Raw genomic sequence first — 18,360 nt, forward strand, 5'->3', positions numbered from 1 at the left:
TCATACCAAGAACTAACTTAGTTGGTCTTTAAGGTGCTACTGGAAGGAAATTTTTTTTTTTGTTTTTCCTCCCTCCGGTCCGTTTCCCTCTGCCCAGTCACATCCAAATGGCCCGCCTAGGACCCCCTTGCTCAACGCACGCGCACAGCAGCCTCAGCAACAAAAAAAATCTCGGGAGCAATAGGCCGGCCTTTTCGTTGTTTTTGGCCAATCACAGGTCGGGTTGTGGGCGGGGCCCGCCGCTTGGCGCCTTTTCTCCTCAGTGCTTCCCACGCCGTTTACGGGAAGGAAGCTTGTAAGTTTTGTCGTGTTTTTAATACCGCATTCTGTTGGGAGCCACCCACAGTGGGTGGGAAATAACAATAAATTATTATCATCATTGATTTTTATTTTACTATTATTATTATTATTATTATTATTAGAAAAGGCTTAGGGAAGTTTGTAATTATTATGTTTTGTCGCGTTTTTAATATTCTGTTGGGAGCAGCCCACAGTGGCTGGGGAAGGATAATAAATTATGATTATCATTAATTTTTAAATTGTTATCATTATTATTATAATTTTTATTACAAAAGGGTTAGGGAAGTTTGTAGTATATTATGTTGTATCTTTTTTTAAATATTCTGTTGGTGGCTGGGAAATACTATTATCATTAAATGTTAAATTATTATTTTAATAAATCGCACCCACCCAAGTGGGACCTGGCCTCTTCCCCCCAAGCCTTAACAGTATAGTATTTTTATTTATTCGAATTGGGGCGGGGAAGCTCCCCTTCCTTACAGCAACTCCAGAGTAACTGGCTGTGAGTTCGGATCTCCATTGCTTTCCCCCTCAGGCCGCCTTTAATGTATTGAAAACTGTTTCTGAAACAGTGTATTGTTCAGATGAACCACATGGCGCTTGGAAGCAGCGCTGAGGGAAACGTTGCGAGGAGGAGAATAAGGAGAATGCTAATAATGAGGATAACCATTAATAATAATAAAAATAATGAGAAACCAGAGGAAGGCCCAGGCCCCTCAGGCTCTGTTGGGACTCCTCCCGGAGGGGCCTTCCTTCTCCGCAAGAGGCGCCCGCCTCACGAGGGAGACCACCGCCACCCAACGGCCAGGCTAGGCCCCGCTGCCCTCAACCAAACATGGCGGCGGTGGCGCGTCTCTTGCCCTTTTCCCTCTTTCCAGTCACGGCCCCCCCAGGACCCCCTCCCTCAACGCACGCGCCCAGCAGCCACAGCAACAATAAAAATCGCGGCAGCAATAGGTAGGTCTTTTGGCCAATCACAGGTCGGGTTGTGGGCGGGGCCCGCCGCTTGGCGCTTTCTCTCCTCAGCTGTTCTTTCTCAAGTTTTGTCGTGTTGTTAATACTGTATTCTGTTGGGAGCCACCCATAGTGGGTGGGAAATGATTATCATCGATTTTTAAATTATTACTTTTGTTATTATTATAAAAGGCTTAGGGAAGTGTGTAATTATGTTTTGTCGCGTTTTTAATCTGTTGGGAGCAGTCCACAGTGGCTGGGGAAGGGTAATAAATTATGATTATCATTAATTTTTAAATTGTTATCATTATTATTATAATTGTTCTTATTATAAAAGGGTTAGGGAAATTTGTAGTGTATTATGTTTTATCATTTTTTTAAATACTCTGTTAGTGGCTGGGAAATAGTAATAAATTATTATTATCATTAAACGTTAAATTATTATTTAATAAAGCACACCCACCCAAGTGGGACCTGGCCTCTTCCCCCCTAAGCCTTAACAGTATAGTATTTTTATTTATTCGAATTGGGGCGGGGAAGCTCCCCTTGGCTACAGCAACTCCAGAGTAACTGGCTGTGAGTTCAGATCTCCATTGATTTCCCTCTCAGGCCGCCTTTAATGTATTGAAAACTGTATCTGAAACAATGTATTGAAATTTATTAAAAATGTATTCAATGTATTGAAAACTGTATCTGAGCAATGCATTGTTCAGATGAAGTACTGCTTTAAGCAGTGTTTTTGTAAGCAGACAATTCCTCAAGATCCCAATTCCATCACTTATTATTAAATGCAATCACCTTGTGGTTCATTTGCCTAAGGGACTCCTGCATATTCCTGCCTTGCAGCGGGTTGGACTGGAAGACCCTTGGGGTCCCTTCCAGCTATATGCACCATTATATGATTCTTGGGAAAGTGCTTCAGAAAGAAGAAACGGGGAAAAACACATTTCTGCCAGTTAGTCGTATGATGGCTCATAGGGAAAGGAGGCTTGTTTCCCACTTTATTATTTCTTCCACTGCAATCTGTGCGTGACATATTATATGTCTGCTTTTATGTGGATCCCCTCTTTCCCTTGTAAAAATAAACGATCCTACTGATATTTCTTAGGTCTGTATGGCCTCTGCTGAATTCCTGCTCTGAAGAGGAGGAAGCTTCGCCTGACGAAGGGAGAAGAGGAGGTTGAGGAAAAGTCAGCTGCAGGCATGAAGGTAAAAGGGGAAAAAATAGAAATACAAATTAACATATAACACTTACGAACATTTTTAAACAACCCCACTCCTGATATATCACACCCACCCAAGTGGGGCTTGACCTCATTCTCCCTAACCAGCACAGTACAGTACAGTAAAAATACAGTAAAGTATTTTTATTTATTTGATTGGGGTAGGGCAGCACCTCCTGGCTTCACCCATGTTGGTGAGGTTTGTCTCCTTTTTCCTGTTCTTGTTAGGCTATCTAAAGGTGACAAAGGAACGTGTTGAAAACTTAATTTCTTCAGATGAATCATTGCTTTAACCAGGTAATTACTCAAGGCACCGATTCTTTCACCTATTGACTTATCCACATAATCCAAGCGGAGATTAATTAGCATCCAAAAGTGGTATACTTGCATGTTACATCTTAAGATAAATGTTTTGGAAGAGGCATAAATTAAAAAAGATAATTAATTTGCAAGCAAATACTTGAATGCCCAGTGAATTAGATAGGCAGTGAGCTGGCTGATTTGTCTAATGTAGCATCCAAAACCCAGTTTGGGTCTGTAAGACCCTGTTTGCCCCCTCCCCCAGCCTTAATGGCAACCCTCCATTGCTTTCTGTTTGATTTTTTTTAACAGATACTCTGAATTCAACACCACAAGAATAAATGGGAATCAGCCCCTTCTGTAGTGGCCAGCACTAAAAGCCATTTGAGTAATTCAGATCAATAAAGTAGGAATAATTAATATTTACAAACCAGCAACTTCACAGCAGTTTTGGACACTTGCAGCAGCATGCAATGTTAAGAGAGGTGCTACAAAGAAAAGCACTTTCTACATTTATGAGTAGGCTCATGGTTTTTCCTTTGCCCGGAGGTATAAATGTTGTTAGCATATGTGCAATCACCCCAAGAACTTCAGTCCTGCTCCTGACTGTCGAAATGCTCCTGGAGAGGCTGTAAGCAGCACTTCCTCTGCTCTCAGTCAGCAAAAGGGGATGGCAAGGGGGGCTTCATGGCATACCTGAACTTGCAGCTGCAGGAGAAGTGTGGATCCCTCAGCCATGCACAAATCCCTGCCTTGTAGCAGGTTGGAGTGGATGACCCTTGGGGTCCCTTCCCAATATATACTCACCCACTCACCCAACATCATGTGATTCTTTGGAAAGTGCTTCAGAATACAGTTTGGGGGGTGTTTCTTTGTGTCAGCCCTTAAAAATCAACTGTGCAATGTGCACTACAGCAGGGGCGAAGCAAAGATTTAAGACTGTCCCCCGCTATTCACATAGGCTGGGAGCCCCAATGGCACAAGACTAAGTGGGCTGAGCCCCTGCAACAGGGGCCAAAACCAAAAGCCAATTGAATCGTTTACATCGACAAATACTGGCACGTATATATGCATTTTGGAAATTTGCAGCAGTTTGTAATGTTAAGAGAGGTGTTCTTTTTAAAAAAAGCACTTTATACACTCATGAGCATTCCCTTAGAGCAGGGTCATGATGGTTTCCTTTTTTGGAGGCATAAATGTTCTTAGCAGATGTACAATCCCGAAGGCTTCAGGCCTCTTCCTGACTTCTGAAATGCTCCTGGGGAGACTGTAAGCAGCACCTCCTCCACTCCCAGTCAGCAAAAGGGGATGGCAAGGTGTGCTTCATGGCGCAACTTGCAGCTGCAGTTTAAATTGCCTTAAAAGTGCCATTTCATAGGGCAACCTTGACAGCACAACCAAGGTTAGTGGTTATTCTGCATATTCCTGCCTAGCAGCGCGTTGGGCTGGATGACCCTTGAGGTCCCTTCCAGATAGATATATACACCATCATATGATTCTTTGGAATGTGCTTCAGAAAGAAGAACCAGAAATAGTATTCCTTTAAGTTAGTTGTATGATGGCAAAGGTGCCTCACTTTAGGCTGTGACACCTAACAGTTAAATGCTACCACCTTTTGGTACTGTGAACACCAAGCTTGCAGGGGGATCTCCATAAGGGACGCCTGCATATTCCTAAGAGCTGGAAAGTGCCACACAAAGAAGAAACAGAAAAACATACCTCCAGGTTAGTTGTATGATGGCCAACCACTTAGTCATGTTGGCCACATGACCCGGAAGCTGTACGCCGGCCAATAAAGCGAGATGCGTAGCGCAACCCCAGAGTCGGCCACGACTGGACCTAATGGTCAGGGGTCCCTTTACTTTTACCTTTGACAAAGGCCAGAAGTTGTAAGTCTGCTGTTGTAAGTCTAGGGGTTGGGGTTTGGGTTGTTGTTAGGGTCGGGGTTAGGGAGAGGCTTGGGGTTAGGCTTAGGGGTCAGGGTCTCCCCCTGACTGTTGAAATGCTCCCAGGGAGGATGTAAGCAGAACTTCCTGTTTCCAGTCAAGAATAGTGGATGGCTATGTTTGCTTCCTGGCTGAACTTGCAGCTGCAGGAGAGGTGTGCATCCCTGAAGTATACTTAAGCAGGCTTCAAAGTGCCATTTAAGAGGGCAACATTTGCTGCATAACCAAGGTTGCAGGATTGTTTCCCGTAAGGGACTCCTGCATGTTCCTGCGATGCTGCGGGTTGGACTGGATGACCTTTGGGGCCCTTCCAGAGGTTTATATACCATCATTATTCTTTGGAAAGGGTTTCAGAAAGAAGAAAGAGAAATAGCGTTCTTTACAGTTAGTTGTATGATGGGATAGTCACCTCGCTTCCTGTGAGCATCTTTATTATTCCTTGCACATTAATTTGAGCTTGGCAGATCCTGTGCCTGTTTTTACACGGACCCCTCTTTTAGTTCCTGAAATAATCCACCCCCCTGATATTTCTCAGGTCTCAAAGGCTGTGCTGAATTCCTTCTCCCAAAAAGGTGGAGGATGAGGAAGAGGGAAGTTTCGCCGGACAGAGGGAGGGAGAAGAGGGGATCTTTTGAGACCAGATGCCAGTGCCCCAAATATGCCAGTGCCAGGGCTCTCCTGCTGCTGCCTTTTGGGGCGTGAGGGGGAAAAGGGATCTTTGGGCACAAGATCCAAACAGCTCCTTTAACCAAACACCTGATTCACCAACAGCGTGGCAGCCAAAGGAAAGAGAAGAAAAAGAGGCAAGGCAGCTCCCAGATATCTCCATGAGGTTACAAAAGGCAGGTACATCTGCCTAAGTGCACTTCCATCCACTGGAAAAGATTCCTAGCAGCAAGGAGCAAAGTGAAGGGTGGGAAATACCTAGCTATCTCTCTAAATCGGTAAGACCGCACAGTCGCTACACCTCCACAAGGCCTGGTCCTTTCCAGAGATGCAGCCTGCCTTCTCCAAAGGTGGATTTCAGCTCAAACAGCTGGTTGAAGTGTCTCTTTTGCTATCCTCATGCCCGTAACCCTGGCAACCTCCCAGAGAACAGTCTCTATTCTTCGATGGTCAGGGAGATTGCATTTTCCCACGGTCGCTCCAAAAATAGAAACCCTATTATTTAGTAATGTCTCAATACAGTTTTGGGGGGTGTTTGTGTGTGTCAGTCCTTAAAAATCAACTGTGCAATGTGCCCCACAGCTGCCCCAATGGCACAAGACTAAGTGGGCTGAGCCCCTGCAACAGGGGCCACAACCCAAAGCCAATTGAATCATTTAGATTGACAAATACTGGCACGTATGTTTGCGTTTTGGAAATTTGCAGCAGTTTGTAATGTTAAGAGAGGTGTTCTAAAGAAAAGCACTTTATATACTCATGAGCATTCCCTTAGTGCAGGCTCATGGTTTTTTCCTTTTCTCGAGGTATAAATGTTCTTAGCAGATGTACAATGCCCCCGAAGGCTTCTGGCCTCCTCCTGACTTCTGAAATGCTCCTGGGGAGACTGCAAGTAGCACCTCCTCCGCTCCCAGTCAGCAAAAGGGGATGGCAAGGTGTGCTTCATGGCGCAACTTGCAGCTGCAGTTTAAATTGCCTTAAAAGTGCCATTTAATAGGGCAACATTGACAGCAGAACCAAGGCTGGTGGTTTTCCTACATATTCCTGCCTTGCAGTGGGTTGGGCTGGATGACCCTTGGGGTCCCTTCCAGATATAGATATATATGCAGCAGCATATGATTCTTTGGAATGTGCTTCAGAAAGAAGAAACAGAAATAGCATTCCTTTAAGTTACGGGACGTGGGTGGCACTGTGGGTTAAACCACAGAGCCCAGGACTTGCCGATCGGCGGTTCGAATCCCCGCAATGACGGGCTGAGTTCCCGTTGCTGGGTCCCTGCTCCTGCCCACCTAGCAGTTCGAAAGCACGTCAAAGTGCAAGGAGATAAATAGGTCCCGCTCCGCCAGGAAGGTAACCGGTGTTTCCGTGCGCTGCTCTGGTTTGCCAGAAGCGGCTTAGACATGCTGGCCACATGACCTGGAAGCTATATGCCAGCTTCCTTGGCCAATAAAGCGAGATGAGCGCCGCAACCCCAGAGTTGGCCACGACTGGACCTAATGGTCAGGGGTCCCTTTACCCTTACCTTTGACAAAGGTCACAAGTTGAAAGTCTGCTGTTGTAAGTCTCGGGGTTAGGGAGAGGGTTAGGCTTAGGGGTCTGGGTCAGGGTCAGGGCCTCCCCCTGACTGTTGAAATGCTCCCAGGGAGATGTAAGCAGCACTTCCTCTGTTTTCAGTCAAGAATAATGGATGGCCATGTTTGCTTCATGGCTGAACTTGCAGCTGCAGGAGAGGTGTGCATCCCTGAAGTAGGCTTCAAAGTGCCATGTAAGAGGGCAACATTTGCTGCATAACCAAGGTTGCAGGATTGTTCCCCGTAAGGGACTCCTTTGATGTAGCGGGTTGGACTGGATGACCCTTGGGGTCCCTTCCAGAGGTTTATATACCATCATTATTCTTTGGAAAGGGTTTGGCAGATCCTGTGCCTGTTTTTACGCGGACCCCTCTTTCAGTTCTCTTGAAAAAATGTCCCCCCCCCCCGTTATTTCTCAGGTCTCTATGGGCTGTGCTGAATTCCTTCTCCCAAAATGGGGCAAGAGGGGGAAAGGGGATCTTTGGGCACAAGATCCAAACAGCTCCTTTAACCAAACACCTGATTCACCCAGCAGCGTGGCAGCCAAAGGAAAGAGAAGAAAAAGAGGCAAGGCAGCAGTTGCAAAAGATGGGTTGTCTGTATGGGCAATGCTTTATTCCTCAGTGTCGAATGTCACATCTGCCTAAGTCCACTTCCATCCACCAGAAAAGCTTCTTAGCAGCAAGGAGCAAAGGGAACGGTGGGAAATACCTAGCTATCTCTCTAAATTGGTAAGATCGCACAGTCGCTACACCTCCACAAGGCCTGGTCCTTTCCAGAGGCGCAGCGTGCCTTCTCCAAAGGTGGATTTCAGCTCAAACAGCTGGTTGAAGTGTCTCTTTTCCTATCCTCACACCCGTAACCCTGGCAACCTCCCAGAGAACAGTCTCTATTCTTCGATGGTCAGGGAGATTGCATTTTCCCACGGTCTCTCCAAAAATAGAAACCCTATTATTTAGTACTGTCTTAATACAGTTTGGGAGTGGGGGGGTGTGTCAGTCCTTAAAAATCAACTGTGTAATGTGCCCTACAGCAGGGGTGAAGCAAAGATTTAAGACTGTCACCCGCTATGCACATAGGCTTGGAGCCCCAATGCCACAAGACTAAATAGGCTGAGCCCCTGCAACAGGGGCCAAAACCAAAAGCCATTTGAATCATTTATATTGACAAATACTGGCACGTATTTGTATGCGTTTTGGAAATTTGCAGCAGTTTGTAATGTTAAGAGAGGTGTTCTAAAGATAAGCACTTTATACGCTCATGAGTGTTCCCTTAGAGCAGGCTCATGGTTGTTTCCTTTTCTGGAGGCATAAATGTTCTTAGCAGATCTACAATCTAACAGAAATAACATTTCTTTAAGTTAGTTGTATGATGGCAAAGTTGCCTCAGTTCAGGCTGTGATACCTAACAGTTAAATGCTACCACCTTTTGGTACTGTGAGCACCAAGGTTGCAGGGGGATCTCCATAAGGGACGCCTGCATATTTCTAAGAGCTGCAAAGTGCCACACAAAGAAGAAACAGGAAAACATACCTCCCGGTTTGTTGTATGATGGCGAACAACTTCCCCTTCCCAGCCTGCTACTTTATTGTGCTTGTTTTATACTCCTAGTCTTTCAGTTCATCTGAAAGAAATCAGGCCCACAGGTTTGCTGTGTTCTTTAATGTCAGATTTTGTGGATTTATTATCACCCATATGTTTCGTGCATAAGCCTACTTAGGCATGGAAAACGAAAGGGTGGGGGAAAATGAGGATTCCTGAAATGAGTGGGATTCCCTGCACACACTTCAGGGCAGAAGGGGGAGATAGAAGGAACACTCTACCTTCTCCCCCCTAATCTGTCTTCCCTACCTAATCATGGCGGACAAGGTCCCACTTTCAGCGCCTGCCCGGAAGAGGAGCAGCACCCATACAGAGAACGGTAAGAGCCAAATTGTCCAGGGATCTTCTGGGTATGAAGGGGTGAGGGTTTTCTTCACCAACACCAGTGTGCAGTGCATACACAACTGTAGAAACGAGTCAGAATAAACAGGCTTCCAAAAAGGTATAGTCTTTATACCCTAAATTCCCTAATTCCCCTAACCCATGGGTCATGAAGTCAGTTTTGTTTTGGGACTGCCCTGCAATGCACACCTGAGGCCGCAGGTGCAGAAAAATCTCTTTATGAGATGTTTTCCCTAATGAAAATGCTACTTCTAGACAGGTGCACAACAACCTGGACAATTTGGGGTTGGAGTAAAGAAGGCCACGGAAAGTCTAGTTTTTAACTAGGGATCAAAGGTCAGAAAGCAGGTGGCGCCGTGGGTTAAACCACAGAGCTTAGGTCTTGCCGATCAGAAGGTTGGCGGTTCGGATCTGCTGGCGGTTCGGATGCGCTGGGGTGAGCTCCCTTTGCAGGGTCCCTGCTCCTGCCAACCTAGCAACTTGAAAACACATCAAAGTGCAAGGAGATAAATGGGTAGCGCTCCGGCAGGAAGGTCAACGGTGTTTCTGTGCGCTGCTCTGGTTCGCCAGAAGCTGCTTAGTCATGCTGGCCCCATGGCTGTGTGCCGGGTATTAAAGTGAGATGTGCACTGCAACCCCAGAGTCGGCCACGACTGGACCTAATGGTCGGGGGTTCCTTTACCTTTTACAAAGGTCAGAAGTTGTAAGTCTGCTGTTGTAAGTGTAGCGGTTGGGGGTTGGGTCATTATTAGGGTCAGGGTTAGGGAGAGGCCTGGGGTTAGACTTAGGGGTCAGGGTCAGGGCCTCTCCTTGACTGTTGAAATGCTCCCGGGGAGGATGTAGGCAGGACTTCCTCTGTTTCCAGTCAAGAATAGTGATGGCCATGTTGGCTTCATGGCTGCACTTGCAGCTGCAGGAGAGGTGTGCCACTTAAGAGAACAACATTTGCTGCACAACCAAGGTTGCGGGATTGTTCCCCATAAGGGACTTCTGCACGTTCCTGCGATGCAGCAGGTTGGACTGGATGACCCTTGGGGTCCTTTCCAGATATAGATATATATGCAGCATCATATGATTCTTTGGAATGTGCTTCAGAAAGAAGAAACAAATAGCATTCCTCTAAGTTGTGGGACGCACGTGGCACTGTGGGTTAAACTATAGAGCCTAAGACTTGCCGAACAGAAGGTCAGCGGTTCGAATCCCCGCCATGGGGTGAGCTCCTGTTGCTGGCTCCCTGCTCCTGCCAACCTAGCAGTTTGATAGCACGTCAAAGTGCAAGTAGATAAATGCTCTGGCAGGAAGGTTAACGGCGGTTCCGTGCGCTGCTCTGGTTCCCCGGAAGCTGTACACCGGCTCCCTCGGTCAGTAAAGTGAGGTGAGCGCCGCAACCCCAGAGTCGGTCACGACTGGACCCAATGGTCAAGGGTCCTTTTACCTTTACGACGGCAAAGTTTCCTCACTTTAGGCTGTGACACCTAACAGTTAAATGCTACCACCTTTTGGTACTGTGAACACCAAGGTTGCAGGGGGATCTCCATAAGGGACGCCTGCATATTCCTAAGAGGTGCAAAGTGCCACACGAAGAACCAGAAAAACATACCTCCAGGTTAGTTGTATTATGGCCAACCACTTCCCAACAGGGTTCCCAAAAAGTATAGTCTTTATACCCTAAATTCGCTAATTCCCCTAACCCTAGGGTCAGGAAGACAGTTTTGTTTTGGGACTGTAATGCACACCTGAGGCCGCAGGTGCAGAAAAATCTCTTTATGAGATGTTTGGTACTTCTAGACAGGTGCACAACAACCTTGACAATTTGGGGTCGGAGTAAAGAAGGCCACAGAATATCTAGTTTTTAACTAGGGGTCAAAGGTCAGAAAGAAGGGATGCGGGTGGCGCTGTGGGTTAAACCACACAGCCTAGGACTTGCGGATCAGAAGGTCAGTGGTTTCAGTCCACGCAACGGGGTGAACTCTTGTTGCTCAGTCCCTACTCCTGCCAACTTGCAGTTCGAAAGCACCTCAAAGTGCAAGAAGAAAAAGGGAGGGAGAAGAGTGGCGAGAGGGGGAAAGGGGATCTTTTGAGACGAGATCCAAACAGCTAGTTTAACCAAACACCTGATTCGCCCAGCAGCGCGGCAGTGAAAGGAAAGAGAAGAAAAAGAGGCAAGGCCGCAGTGGAAAAAGATGGGTTGCCTGTATGGCCTCTGCTTTATTCCTTAATGTCGAATGCTACATCTGCCTAAGTCCACTTCCATCCACCGGAAAAGCTTCTTAGCCGCAAGGAGCCAAGGGAACGGTGGGAAATATCTAGCTATCTCTCTAAATCGGTAAGACCGCACAGTTCCTATACTTCCACAAGGCCTGGTCCTTTCCAGAGGTGCAGCCTGCCTTCTCCAAAGATAGATTTCAGCTCAAACAGCTGGTTGAAAAGTCTCTTTTCCTATCCTCACACCCGTAACCCTGGCAACCTCCCGGAGAACGGTCTCTATTCCTCGATGGTCAGGGAGATTGTATTTTCCCACGTCTCTCCAGATAGTGAAACCCTAGCATTTACTAATCTCTTAATGCAGTTTTGGGGTGTGTTTGTGTGTGTCAGCCCTTAAAAATCAACTGCAAAGATTTAAGCCTGTCCCCCGCTATGCGCCTAGGCTGGGAGCCCCAACGGCACAAGACTAAGTGGGCTGAGCCCCTGCAACGGGCCAAAACCCAAAGCCAGTTGAATCATTTACATTGACAAATACTGGCACATATGTATGCGTTTTGGAAATTTGGAGCAGTTTGTAACGTTAAGAGAGGTGTTTTAAAGAAAAAACACTTTATACACTCATGAGCATTCCCTTAGAGCAGGCTCATGGTGGTTTCCTTTTTCTGGAGGTATAAATGTTCTTAGCAGATGTACAATCACCCCAAAGGCTTCAGGCCTCCTGACTGTTGAAATGCTCCTGGGGAGACTGTAAGCAGCACCTCCTCTGCTCCCAGTCAGCAAAAGGGGATGGCAAGGTGTGCTTCATGGCGCAACTTGCAGCTGCCGTTTAAAGTGCCTTAAAAGTGCCATTTCATAGGGAAACACTGACAGCACAACCAAGGTTGGTGGTGGTTCTTCTGCATATTCCTGCCTTGCAGTGGGCTGGGCTGGATGACCCTTGAGGTCCCTTCCAGATGTAGACATATACACCATCATAGGATTCTTTTGGAATGTGCTTCAGAAAGAAGAAACATTCCTAAGTTATGGGACGCGGGTGGAGCTGTGGGTTAAACCACAGAGCCTAGGACTTGCCGATCAGAAGGTTGGCGGTTCGAATCCCTGCGACGGGGGGTGTTCCCATTGTAGGGTCTCTGCTCCTGCCAACGTAGTAGTTTGAAAGCACGTCAGAGTGCAAGTAGATTAATAGGTACCGCTCCGGCGGGAAGGTAAATGGCGTTTCTGTGCGCTGCTCTGGTTTCCCAGAAGCGGCTTAGTCCTTCTGGCCACATGACCCGGAAGTTGTATGCCGGCTCCCTCAGCCAATAAAGCGAGATGAGCGTCGTAACCCCAGAGTCGTCCATGACTGGACCTAATGGTCAGGGGTCCCTTTACCTTTTACAAAGGTCAGAAGTTGTAAGTCTGCTGTTGTAAGTCTAGGGGTTTGGGTCATTGTTAGGGTTTGGGTTAGGGGTTAGGCTTAGGTGTCAGGGTCAGGGCCTTCCCCTGACTGTTGAAATGCTCCCAGGGAGGATGTAAGCAGGACCTCCTCTGTTTCCAGTCAAGAATAGTGGATGGCCATGTTTGCTTCATGGCTGCACTTGCAGCTGCAGGAGAGGTGTGCCACTTAAGAGAACAACATTTGCTGCACAACCAAGGTTGCGGGATTGTTCCCCATAAGGGACTCCTGCATGTTCCTGCAATGCAATGGGTTGGACTGGATGACCCTTGGGGTCCCTTCCAGAAGTTTATATACCATCATTATTCTTTGGAAAGGGCTTCAGAAAGAAGAAAGAGAAATAGCGGTCCTTAAAGTTAGTTGTATGATGGGAAAGTCGCCTCACTTCCTGTGAGCTCCCTTCTTATTATTTGCAGATTGATTTGAGCTTGGCAGATCCTGTGCCTGTTTTTACACGGACCCCTCTTTCAGTTCTTGTGGAAAAAATCTGCCCCCCTGTTATTTCTCAGGTTTCTATGGGGCGTGCTGAATTCCTGCTCCCAAAAAGGGGGAGGAGAAGGAAGGGGGAAGTTTTGCCTGGCAGAGGGAGGGAGAAGAGGGAATCTTTTGAGACGAGATGCCAGTGCCCCAAAGATGCCAGTGCCAGGGCCCTCCTGCTGCTGCCTTGTGGGGCGAGAGGGGGAAAGGGCATCTTTTGAGACAAGTCCCAAACAGCTCGTTTAACGAAACACCTGATTCGCCCAGCAGCGCGGCAGTGAAAGGAAAGAGAAGAAAAAGAGGCAAGGCCGCAGTGGAAAAAGATGGGTTACCTGTATGGGCTCTGCTTTATTCCTTAATGTCGAATGCTACATCTGCCTAAGTCCACTTCCATCCACCGGAAAAGCTTCTTAGCCGCAAGGAGCCAAGGGAACGGTGGGAAATACCTAGCTATCTCTCTAAACCGTTAAGACCGCACAGTCCCTACACTTCCACAAGGCCTGGTCCTTTCCAGAGGTGCAGCCTGCCTTCTCCAAAGATAGATTTCAGCTCAAACAGCTGGTTGAAAAGTCTCTTTTCCTATCCTCACACCCGTAACCCTGGCAACCTCCCGGAGAACAGTCTCTATTCCTCGATGGTCAGGGAGATTGTATTTTCCCACGTCTCTCCAGATAGTGAAACCCTAGCATTTACTAATCTCTTAATGCAGTTTTGGGGGGTGCTTGTGTGTGTCAGCCCTTAAAAATCAACTGCAAAGATTTAAGCCTGTCCCCCGCTATGCGCCTAGGCTGGGAGCCCCAATGGCACAAGACTTAAGTGGGCTGAGCCCCTGCAACAGGGGCCAAAACCCAAAGCCAGTTGAATCATTTACATTGACAAATACTGGCACGTATGTATGCGTTTTGGAAATTTGGAGCAGCTTGTAATGTTAGGAGAGGTGTTTTAAAGAAAAAACACTTTATACACTCACGAGCATTCCCTTAGAGCAGGCTCATGGTGGTTTCCTTTTTCTGGAGGTATAAATGATCTTAGCTTATGTACAATCACGCCAAAGGCTTCAGGCCGCCTCCTGACTGTTGAAAAGCTCCTGGGGAGACTGTAAGCAGCACCTCCTCTGCTCCCAGTCAGCAAAAGGGGATGGCAAGGTGTGCTTCATGGCACAACTTTCAGCTGCAGTTTAAGTTCCCTTAAAAGTGCCATTTCATAGGGCAAGACTGACAGCACAACCAAGGTTGGTGGTTCTCCTGCATATTCCTACCTTGTAGTGGGCTGGGCTGGATGACCTTTGGGTGGAATCTGCTTCAGAAAGAAGAAACGGAAGTTTGTGGAATAAACGATGCAGTACGATGTGTGCCTCTTTTATACTCCTACTCTTACAGTTCATCTGAAAGAAATCAGGCCCACTGATAAATTCTCTGTGCTTTGTTTCTTAATGTCAGATTTTGTGGATTTATTATCACCCATGTTTCGTGCATAAACCTACTTAGGCATGGAAAACGAAAGGGTGGGGGAAAAACGAGGATTCCTGAAGTGAGTGGGCTTCCCTGCGCACACTTCCGGGCAGAAGGGGGAGATGGAGACAACGCTCTGCCTTCTCCCGCCTAATCTGTCTTCCCTCCCTAATCATGACAGACAATGTCTTCATGCCACCTTCAGCGCCTGCCCGGAAGAGGAGGAGCACCCATACAGAGAACGGTAGGAGCCAAATTGTCTTGGGATCCCTTGGTTTGAGGGGGATCAAAGAGGGAAGCCTCTTACATGACCCGGAAGCTGTACGCTGGCTCCTGTTAACAAAGTGAGGTGCGCCATGCAACCCCAGAGTCTGTACACGACTAGACCTAATCAAAGGTCCCTTTACCTTTGACAAAGGTCAGAAGTTGTAAGTCTGCTGTTGTAAGTTTAGTGTCATTGTTAGTGATGGGTTTAGGGAGAGGCATGGGGTTAGGCTTAGGTGTCAGGATCAGGGCCTCCCCCTGACTGTTGAAATGCTCCCAGGGAGGATGTAAGCAGCACTTCCTCTGTTTCCAGTCCAGAATAGTGGATGACCATGTTGGATTCATGGCTGAACTTGCAGCTACAGGAGAGGTGTGCCATTTAAGAGAGCAACATTTGCTGCACAACCAAGGTTGCAGGATTGTTCCCCGTAAGGGACTCCTGCATTGCAGCGGGTTGGACTGCATGACCCTTGGGGTCCCTTCCAGAGGTTTATATACCATCATCATTCTTTGGAAAGGGCTTCAGAAAGAAGAAAGAGAAATAGTGTTAAATGTTCTTAGCAGATGTACAATCCCCCCTGAAAGCTTCAGGCCTCCTCCTGACTGTTGAAATGCTCCTGGGGAGACTGTAAGCAGCACCTCCTCCGCTCCCAGTCAGCAAAGGGGATGGCAAGGTGTGCTTCATGGTGCAACTTTCAGCTGCTGTTTAAAGTGCCTTAAAAGTGCTCTTTCATAGGGCAACACTGACAGAACAACCAAGGTTGGTGGTGGTTCTGCATATTCCTGCCTTGTAGTGGGCTGGGCTGGATGACCCTTGAGGTCTCTTCCAGATATAGGTATATATGTAGCATCTTATGATTCTTTGGAATGTGCTTCAGAAAGAAGAAACAGGAAAACATACCTTCCAGTTAGTTGTATGATTGCCAACTACTTCCCCTTCCCTGGTAGCTACTTAATGGTGCCTGTTTTATACTCCTACACTTTCAGTACATCTGAAAGAAATCAGGCCCACTGATATTTCTCTGTATGGGCTGTGCTTTGTTCCTTAGTGTCATTGGGCCCAACCCTACTTAGGCATGGAAAAGGAACGGGTGGGGGAAAACGGTTACTGAAGTGAGTGGGCTTCTCTGTGCACACTTCCGGGCAGAAGGGGGAGATGGAGAGAACGCTCTGCCTTCTCCCCCCTAATCTCTTCCCTCCCTAATCACGACAGACAATGTCTTCATGCCACCTTAAGCGTCTGCCCGGATGAGGAGGAGCACCCATACTGAGAACGGTTGGAGCGAAATTGTCTTGGGATCCCTTGGGTTTGAGGGGGTGAGCGTTGGGATGGGACCACTGTCTCCTAAAGCAGTGCACTTTCACCAGGATCGGTCTGCGGTTTTCTTCGCCAATACCAGTGTGCAATTTATACACAACTGTAGAAACGAGTCAGAATAAACAGGCTTCCAAAAAGGTACAGTCTTTACACCCTCAATTCCCCAATTCCCCTAACCCCTGGGTCACGAAGTCAGTTTTGTTTTGGGACTGACCTGCAATGCACACCTGAGGCCGCAGATGCAGAAAAATCTCTTATGAGATCTTTTCTCTAATAAAAGTGCTACTTCTAGCCAGATGCACAACAACCTGGACAATTTGGGGATGGAGTAATAAAGGCCATGGAAAGTCTAGTTTTTAGCTAGGGGTCAATGGTCAGAAAGAAGGGATGTTGGTGGCAGTTTGGGTTAAACCGTGCTGCTCTGGTTTGCCAGAAGAGACTTGGTCGTTCTGGCCACATGACCCGGAAGCTGTACGCTGGCTTCTTTGGCCACAAAGCGAGATGTGCACCGCAACCTGAGTTGGCCACGACTGCACCTAATGGTCAGGGGTCCCTTTACCTTTTACAAAGGTCAGAAGTTGTAAGTCTGCTGTTGTAAGTCTAGGGGTTGGGGTTAGGGAGAGGCTTGGTGTTATGCTTAGGTGTCAGGATCAGGGCCTCCCCCTGACTGTTGAAATGCTCTCAGGGAGGATGTAAGCAGCACTTCCTCTGTTTCCAGTCCAGAATAGTGGATGACCATGTTGGATTCATGGCTGAACTTGCAGCTACAGGAGAGGTGTGCCATTTAAGAGAGCAACATTTGCTGCACAACCAAGGTTGCAGGATTGTTCCCCGTAAGGGACTCCTGCATTGCAGCGGGTTGGACTGCATGACCCTTGGGGTCCCTTCCAGAGGTTTATGTACCATCATCGTTCTTTGGAAAGGGCTTCAGAAAGAAGAAAGAGAAATAGCGTTAAATGTTCTTAGCAGATGTACGATCCGCCCTGAAAGCTTCAGGCCTCCTCCTGACTGTTGAAATGCTCCTGGGGAGACTGTAAGCAGCACCTCCTCCGCTCCCAGTCAGCAAAGGGGATGGCAAGGTGTGCTTCATGGCGCAACTTGCAGCTGCGGTTTAAAGTGCCTTAAAAGTGCCCTGCCATAGGGCAATAATAACAGCACAACCAAGGTTGGTGGTGGTTCTGCATATTCCTGCCTTGCAGTGGGTTGGGATGGATGACCCTTGAGGTCCCTTCCAGGTATAGATATGAATACAGCATCATGATTCTTTGGAATGTGCTTCAGAAAGAATAAAAATAGCATTCCTTTAAGTTAATTGTATGATGGCAAAGCTTCTTCACTTTAGTCTGTGACACATAACAGTTAAATGCTACCACCTTTTGGTACTGTGAGCACTAAGGTTGCAGGGGGTCTCCATAAGGGAAGCCAGCATATTTCTAAGAGCTGCAAAGTGCCACACAAAGAAGAAACAGGAAAACATACCTCCCGCTTAGTTGTATGATGGCGAACAACTTCCCCTTCCCCGCTTGCTACTTTATTGTGCCTGTTTTATACTCCTAGTCTTTCAGTTCATCTGAAAGAAATCAGACGCACTGATATTTTTATGTATGGGTTTTGCTTCGTTCCGTAATGTGAAATTCTGTGGATTTATTATCACCCATATGTTTCGTGCATAAGCCTGCTTGAGCATAGAAAGGGAATGGGTGGGGGAAACGAGGATTCCTGAAGTGAGCTGGCTTCTCTGCGCACACTTCTGGGCAGAAGGGGGAGATGGAGAGAACGCTCTGCCTTCTCCCCCCTAATCTGTCCCCTCCCTAAGCATGACAGACAAGGTCTTCATCCCACTTTCAGCGCCTGCCCGGAAGAGGAGCAGCACCTATACAGAGAACGGTAGGAGCCAAATTGTCTTGAGATATTCTGGATTTGAGAGGGTGAGCGTTGGGATGGGACCCCTGTCTCCTGAAGCAGTGCGCTTGCACCAGGATCAGTCTGTGTTTTCCTTCACCAACACACAACTGCAGTGCACACACAACTGTAGAAACGAGTCATAATAAACAGGCTTCCAAAAAAGTATAGTCTCTATACCCTAAGCCTAATTGCCCTAACCCTTTGGTCAGGATGACAGTTTTCTTTTGGGAGTGTCCTGCAATGCACACCGGAAGGTGCAGATTCAGAGAAATCTCTTTATGAGATGTTTTCTCTAATGAAAATGCTACTTCTAGCCAGATGCACAACAAGCTGGACAATTTGGGGTTGGAGTAAAGTTCACGGAAAGAAGTTTTTAACTAGGGGTCAAAGGTCAGAAAGAAGGGA

General features: G+C 47.3%; 1 long non-coding RNA gene across 1 annotated transcript; it reads left to right on the forward strand.

Annotated features, from left to right (window-relative positions):
• The first annotated feature begins 8,302 nt into the window (after nucleotides 1–8,302).
• LOC310753178 lies at nucleotides 8,303–18,120 on the forward strand. Its single transcript, XR_014543261.1, has 3 exons — nucleotides 8,303–8,877; nucleotides 15,946–16,008; nucleotides 17,880–18,120. It is a non-coding gene; the product is annotated as an uncharacterized lncRNA (long non-coding RNA).
• The last annotated feature ends 240 nt before the right edge of the window (nucleotides 18,121–18,360 follow it).

Source organism: Podarcis filfolensis, assembly GCF_964270895.1.
Source record: "Podarcis filfolensis genome assembly, chromosome: 17".
Lineage (NCBI taxonomy): Eukaryota > Metazoa > Chordata > Lepidosauria > Squamata > Lacertidae > Podarcis > Podarcis filfolensis.